The 7,648-nt window shown below is 49.4% G+C and overlaps 1 long non-coding RNA gene across 1 annotated transcript; it reads right to left on the bottom strand.

The window, feature by feature from the left end:
• Positions 1-513: 513 nt before the first annotated feature.
• LOC139041367 (uncharacterized) lies at positions 514-4,973 on the bottom strand. Its single transcript, XR_011496390.1, has 3 exons — positions 4,667-4,973; positions 3,971-4,041; positions 514-761 (listed from the first exon to the last, which is right to left on the bottom strand). It is a non-coding gene; the product is annotated as an uncharacterized lncRNA (long non-coding RNA).
• Positions 4,974-7,648: the final 2,675 nt, after the last annotated feature.

Raw genomic sequence — 7,648 nt, 5'->3', positions numbered from 1 at the left:
CAGCCTGCACACGGTCCTGTCTCCATTTGCAATTCACTCGCCCAACTGCTCACTATCTCCTGAGGATCAGGGCCACTTTCCTAAGGACTAAACACTCCACCTAACTGGGGGCTCACAAAAGTGCCTCTCTGGCCTCAGGAAAGCTTCAGGCCTGAGGGGATGGACAGAAAGGGCTGTTGTGCTGGCGCCTGCCTTGCTCAGTTCGGGTTCACTTTAAGAAGGAGCATAAAGCACAGGAGGGGATGGAGCGTGTAATAGTAGTAGCCAAGGCCTGAGGGCTAGAGGCCAGAGGTGAGTGGCAAGGTCAGCGCTCTTGGAAAGATGCTCAGCCAGCCCACCGGCTGGGCCCTACCACGTGGCAGCACCTCGGTCAGGCTGCAGCCCCACCACCTCAGGTTCAGGGCTCTCTCTACGTCACAGCCCTGCCTGACTCCGAGGCCCGGGCTTATAGTGTTGAGCTTGTCACTGTCGACGAAAATAATCCATAACCAATCTATAAATGAAAATTTGGGTGAGTTTATTCTGAGCTTAAATCTGAGGATTATAACCCGGAAGAAAGGCCCCTGAAGAAGTGGGGTGCACAGAGTGGTTATATACCCCCAGAGAGGATGTTTCACATAGGATTGAAATGTCCCTTTTACAATAGTCGGGAGACTGCTCTGTCGGCACAGCGATTCATGGAAACAGCAGGTAGGTCTTCTGTCTCAGTGACCACAGCAGGGTGGCAGTCTGTTGTCTCCGGCTGAGTGGTCACAGGTGAGCTGGGTGGTCAAAGGTGAGTGCAGCAATCAGTTCCTAGCCTAAGGAAAGATGCTTATCCCTAAGGAAATGTCAATGTGGGGGGAAGTCGCACCTTTTATCTCAAGGGCCTTTGTTCTGACCATAGGAAATGTCTAAGCAGATATACAATGCGTGCTCAACGGCCACAGTCAGGCCCTTTCGGAAAAAACAAAGTCAGGCCGAATTAGGTTTATACCAAATGGCTTCCTCGTATACTCCAATATATCCTATTGCTTGCCATTTTTATTTGTCATCACTGAAAACCAAACGCAGCTACTTTCTGAAGTCGGCCTGTGTGCCGGTGAAGAAAGCCGCTGTGCTCTCGGCGCTGGGCTCGCCACACCTGTGACCTTTTCAAGGACTCGCTGGCCCAGCGCCCCGCGTGAGCGCGTGAGTGAGTGAGTGTGAGTATATGGATCTGCATGTGGCCGCGAGCTCACGGGGGCTCCGGGTGCACGGGGATGGGCGCACCCGGCCGGTGCAGCATGAGGGGCGCTCGCCCCGGCTGGCTGGCGCGGGGCCCAGCCCGGGGGCTGCGGAGAATTCGGTTATTGTTCGCGGGGCTGGGCGGCCGCCTGCAGCCGGCGGGCTGCGATCCACTCCCCGGCAGCCGGGCGTCCAGCGCTGCGGCGGCACATTCCCCCCGCGCACCTGCCCGCGCCCCTCCCCTGCCCGCCCGCCATCTGTCGTCTGAGCGCCATTGTAAGCAGCCGCGCCTGGCGTCCTGGACGACACCCAAGGGGACCTGGGGCTTAGGCCGGGCGAGAGGCAAACAAGGAGGGTTTATTCCCAATCCCGTTTGGAGGTGACCTTGGGCAAAATAGCCAAGCCCGGGGCTTGCGCCCGCTCCCCCGCCCTCCAGCTTTTGGCGCGGGGTTTCTTTGAGGACCCCTCCTGGACCCGGAGACCCAGGGTCTGCAACCTGAGCCGGAGCCTCCCACTAGGGCTTTCTGGGATGTTTTCTGGACTTGGGGAACCCGCAGCCGGCAGATCCCGCTGCCAGCCTCCCTGAGGAGCCCCCGGGAGCGGAGCGCGTTTCAAATGCAGATGCCGGTTTTGTCTGCAAGTCTGATCCTCCCAGTATACCCCAATTGTCCGGGCCTCTTGGGATACTGGGTTGAAAGAAGAATTTCTCTTTTCTGCAACCGAAAATGCGGCCCTTTCACGCCCCACCAGCCGGCCTGCTGCCCTAGCAGTCTTTACTGACCCCACATTTGTTTAGTATCTCACATCTTCCTTTAATGTTAGTGGAAGTTTCAAATGCTTTGATATATCCTGACCAAAAAGAAAATAAACATAGGAAAACAAAACAAAGCTTTTGCGGTCATTGTGGTCACTGTGAGCGAGCCTTTTCAAATCATTGCATTGTCCCCCAAAGATTCAAATCCGCCCTCCCTCTTAGGCGTCTCCCCAGCCCGCCCTCGAAGAGCTCACCCTCCCCCCACCCAACCCCACCCCACGGACCCCCACACACACAACAAGCACATCACCTCTTTTCACAGATGAGCAAACAAAGGCGGAGAGATGGGGGAGCTGAAAAACCGTTTGTTCCTCTTGCATCCTGTACCATGCGCATGTCTTACCCCCCCCCACACACACACAGAGCCCAGGAATAATCGATAACATTAACACACTTAAAGAAAGATTCCAGATCCCCAGCACAAAAGGCAGGGCTGAATCCCATGCAGAGCGGGGCTTTCCTCCTCTGGAACTTTTAGTGCTTCCAGCTCATAATTCTCCATCCCAAGGAAGGCCTGCTGGGGTGAAACCAGAACCTGGAAACGAGAAGACTTGCACCTCCAGTCTCCTCTCTCAGACAGAACTAGAAACAGAAAAAAACGTGCTTCTCTAAATCCCGTTCCCATTCCCTTCAACTCACAGACAGAACCTTTCTTTAAGCATGTTAATATTATTTATTATTCCTGAGCTCTGTATGTGTGTAGGTGACACATGCACACCGCACAGAATGCAAAAGGAATGAATTCAGTGAAAAACAAGTCTCCCCTCCACCTGTTCCCAGAACGTCAATGTTTGGTTCTCCGTTCCTACTTGGCCCCAAGAAGGACTAGGCTTTCCTCTTGGCCGCTGGGCTCCTGTCTTGCCCCCAGCGGTCGGACCTGTGCAAGACTCTCCCCTCCTCTGAACCTTGATTGCCTCCTGAGAAGACAAGGTAAGAACACCTACTGCGCGAGGTCGTCAGGACCAAACGAAAATGTGTAAGACCCGTTCCAGACCCGCTGAAGAGCTGTGTACTTGCATGTGGTCACTGTTAGAGACAAAGCACTGTTCTCATCCCCTTCACCTTGTCTAGCAAGGACCAGAGGATAGGATTTGAAGATCTTGGATGAGAGAAGGAAAGAGTTGACAGCTGGGAGATAATAGGCTGTTACAGTGAGGAGGAGAGCTGGAGTTAGAAAAGATGGGCACAAGAGGCTGAAGGGAGGTGTCAGTCAGCTTATGCTGCATAAGAAACAACCACAAACTATATACAACAGTCAGCATTTCTTTCTTGCTCAGCAGCTGTGGGCCAGCTGCGGCCCTGCTTGAGGTGGTGGGTTTGTGTGGTGGCTGGGGCGGTTGTGTTCCATGTGTCTTATTCTAGGGCGAGGCTGAGGGGCCCTAGGGTCTGTTCTGGCGATGGCAGAAGCACAAGGTGCCAAGCCAAACTACGCAAGCGTAATATCTGCTAACATCTTGTGGGCCAAAATAAGTTACGTGGCCCAATCCAAAGTCGGGGGGGGGGGGGTAATGTTTGCTCTACCCAACATGAAACAGTGGCAAAGATATGTATTACCATGGAGCAAGGAATTGGGAGCAAGAGTTCAATCTCTTCTGTCTGCATTCCCTTCCTAGATGATAACACTCATCCCCCCAGCCTTAAATACCACACATTTGCTAAGGATTCCTAATGTACGTTCCAGTCCACAGCTGTCCCCTAAGTTCCAACACCCCTAAGTTCCCACAGCCCCTCTCCCCCCAGTATCTGCCCTGGCAGATCTCACCGCTTCTTCGTGGGGAACTCTTGTTCCCTGTCACTCCCCCTAACCTGACTTCAGCAGTGGTCCCTGCTTCCACGCTCTTGCTCAAATCAGAGGCGGAGGATCACCTTTCACCCACTTTCTCGCTCCTCCCCCATGATGCTGCCTCCAGAATGTGCCTCCCCCTGGTCCAAAGCCCCAGCATCTCTCACCTGGATGACCGCCATGGCTGCACAACTGCTCCCCTGCTTCTCCACACAGCAACCAGAGTGATACTCAGAAGCTGTAGATCAGACCATGTCATTCCTCTGCTCCCCTGATCACTCCTCTGCCGGCTCCCATCTCAAAAAGAGCCTGAAGGCCTATAAGGCTGTACAAAGCCCTGCAGAACCTGTCCTTACTCTCCCCCTTCCCCCGACTTCCCTCCCTGCTACTCTGGCCCTCACACATTCTGCTCCAGCCACACGGCTCTTCTTACTGCTCTGCAAAAACTGTCAGGCACACACTGGTCTTGGGGCCTTTGCACTTGCTGTTCCCTCTACCTGGAATGCTGTCCCCCAAAATATCCAGAGTGCTAGTACCCTTGCTTCACCTTCCCAGGAAAACTTCTCCTAGCCACCTTATCCACAGCATCACCCCTTACCCAAACTCTCAGATCCCCTTCCTTAGCACTATCAAACCAATGATACAGTTCACTTTGTTTTGTTCATTTTCCAAAATCAGATCACATCTCTCCCATGCTAGAAACTTCTCCATGGCTCCCCCCTGCACTTCAAATCTGAACTCCTTGCCATGGCCTGTGAAGCCTACCTCTCCTGGCCCTCGCCTGCAGCATCTCATGCCTTCTCTTCCTCCACACTCTGTCTGACCCCCTTCCAGCCTCCTCAAGTACACCAAGCCTTTCATACCTCTAGGCCTTGGCTGTTGCTGTTTTCTTGGCCTGGCATACACTTCTCTCTGAGACTCCTGCTCATCCTTCAAGTCTCGGTTCACACAGGCTCCACAGAGAGGCATTCCCCGGCTGCCCTGTGGAAGCAGCTTCCTCCGCGCCCTCCAGCTCACGGTCCCGTTTGTTTCCTGCATCCCACTCCCCACTGGCTGTAACCGCCCCTGTTTGTTTGTGTGTTTGTTTGTCATCTGTTTCCCACGAGTAAGCAGCTGTGTCTGCCTTGTTCTCTGCAGCACCGCTGCCTAGAACACCCTGAGTTCCCTTAAATATCTGCCACGGCAATGCTCTGTGTCAGGAGAGGAGGACGGGGAGTTGGAAAGGTTTCGTGCCCAGAAGGAGGAGCTAATTTCACTGGGGACTTTCTGAGCAATGAAGGAATTCTTTGGACCTTGTCAAAGAAGATACTAATTATAATAAAAATAACATATGCCATTTATTCAGCACTTAACATGGGCCGGGCACAGTGCTAACGACCTCGTATACGTTACCTCACTTAATCCTGCAACTACCTGATTACTATCTCCATTTTCAGTTAAGAGAACTAAGAGTAAAAGACTCCGCCCGTTGCCCACCTAATATCCACTCTCCACCTTTTCTTTGCTACTGGAACATGAGCTTTGTGAAGGGTGAGAATCTGTCCAGCCCTGGGTGATGGATCACAAAAATTCTATTCCCCGCATTCCCAGACTACCTTGCAGCTAGGGGTTGCTGTGTGAGCCTGTTCTGGACAATGTGAAATAAGCAGGAGTCTACTGGGGGAGGAAGTATCCTGAGAAAGCTTCTGATTCCCCATATCCTCATTCCTATCTTAAAGTGATGTGTTGGGGCTGGCCCTGTGACACAGTGGTTAAGTCCAGTGTGCTCTGCTCTGGTGGCCTAGGTTTATGGGTTCAGATCTTGGGCATGGACCTATACCACTCATCAAACCATGCTCTTGTGGCATCCCACATACAAAATAGAGGAAGGTTGGCACAGATGTTAGCTCAGGGCTAATCTTCCTCAAGCAAAAAAAGAGGTAGATTGGAGACAAGTGTTAGCTCAGAGCGAATCTTCCTCACCAAAAAAAAATAAATTAAAGTGATGTGTTGTCTGGAGCCCTGGCAGCCATCTTGTGACCCAGAGAAAACAAGCCGAAGGCTGAAAGCCATCAGGCTAAGCATGGCAGATCAGAAAGAGGAAAACCCTTTGGTATTCTGATCACATTGTTAAGCATCTGAACCAACACAAGCAACCACATACCTCCAGGCTTTTGTTACATGAGTGAAATAAATCCCTATTTGTTTAAGCTATCGTTAGCCAAATGCACTGTTACTTGCAACTGAACACATTCCTAACTAATAGACTGGGGCTCAGAGAACTTTGGAGAGAATGAAACCTAGAGAGGAAGAATGCAGTCTGGAGGTTGACTGTGGAAATCCAGTAGTGTTATGACTGAAACTTAAGCCCAGATTTTCTTGTGGAGATTGAAACTAAACAGATCCTGAAGACATTGCTTTTGAGGCCACTTAAAAGAGAGAAGGCCAAAAAAGGTCACATCCACTGCTAACCAGGATGTAATGGTGGAATTTCCAAAAAAGATAGAGGGAAATCTACAGAGAAGGTTAGGGTTAAAAGATGCAAGCTTTTGTCACGTAACAAGGTAGAAAAGAACTAACATCTTTTAGTTTCTATTATGCTCCAGGCACTGTGTCAGAAGGTTTACAGTACCAGCCCGCATGGACTTCCCAATTGCCTTGCAGTGCCAGAATTATTATCACCACATTACGGAGGAGGAAATTGAAGCTCAGGAAGGAAGTAAAGTAAAAAATCTAAGAGCTATATGGGGGCTGGCCCCGTGGCCGAGTGGTTAAGTTCGCATGCTCTGCTGCAGGCGGCCCAGTGTTTCGTTGGTTCGAATCCTGGGCATGGACATGGCACTGCTCATCAAACCACCCTGAGGCAGCATCCCACATGCCACAACTGGAAGGACCCACAACAAAGAATATACAACTATGTACCGGGGGGCTTTGGGGAGAAAAAGGAAAAATAAAATCTTAAAAATAAATAAATAAATAAAAAATCTAAGAGCTATAGGTTCAAGACAATTCCAATCAAAAATTCACAGGCTTTTTTTTAATGTAAATTAAGTTGATCCTAAAATTCATATGGAAATACAAATGACCTAGAATACCCAAAACAACCCTGAAGAAGAGGTTAAAAGTTGGAGGACTAACACTTGATTTCCAAAATTATTATAAAGCTATAATAATAAAAATAGCTTAGCAGTGGTGTGAAAATAAATAAGTCAATCAATGGAACAGAATGGAGAATCCCGCAATAAACCCATATGAGCCACTGATTTTTGACAGAGACACAAGAGTAATGCAATGGGGAAAGGACAGTCTTTTCAACAAATAGTGCTGGAACAGTTGGACATGTATATGCAAAATGAAGACCACGAAGAAGCAGGAGAAAGAGGAGGGAGGGAAGAAAGAACTTGGAGTCACTCTTGGTACCATTAATAAAAATGAACTCAAAAGGGATCATAAACCCTAATGCAAGAGCTAAAACTATACAGCTCTTAGAAGAAAACACAGCAAAGAGTCTTCATGACATTGTGTTAGTCATTGGTTTCTTAGATATAACACCAAAACCACAATTCATAAAAGAATAAATGGATAAATTGGACTTTATCGAAACTAAAAACTTTTGCTTTTCAAAAGACACTGTTAAGAGCATGAAAAGACAAGCCACAGACTGGAAAGAAACATTGGTGAAGCATATGTCTGATAAAGGACTTAAGTCCAGAATATATAAAGAGTTTTCAAACTCAATAGTAAGGAAACGAAGAACACAACTTAAAAATGGAGGGCAATATATTTGAAGATATACAGATGGCAAATAAGCACACAAAAAGATTGTTCAACAACAGTAGTCAGGAGGGAAGTTCAAATGAAAACCA

The sequence above is a fragment of the Equus asinus genome, chromosome 21 (assembly GCF_041296235.1).
Source record: "Equus asinus isolate D_3611 breed Donkey chromosome 21, EquAss-T2T_v2, whole genome shotgun sequence".
NCBI lineage: Eukaryota > Metazoa > Chordata > Mammalia > Perissodactyla > Equidae > Equus > Equus asinus.
Note: the sequence above shows the minus strand (reverse complement) of the source record. Positions and strands in the feature narration are given on the sequence as shown.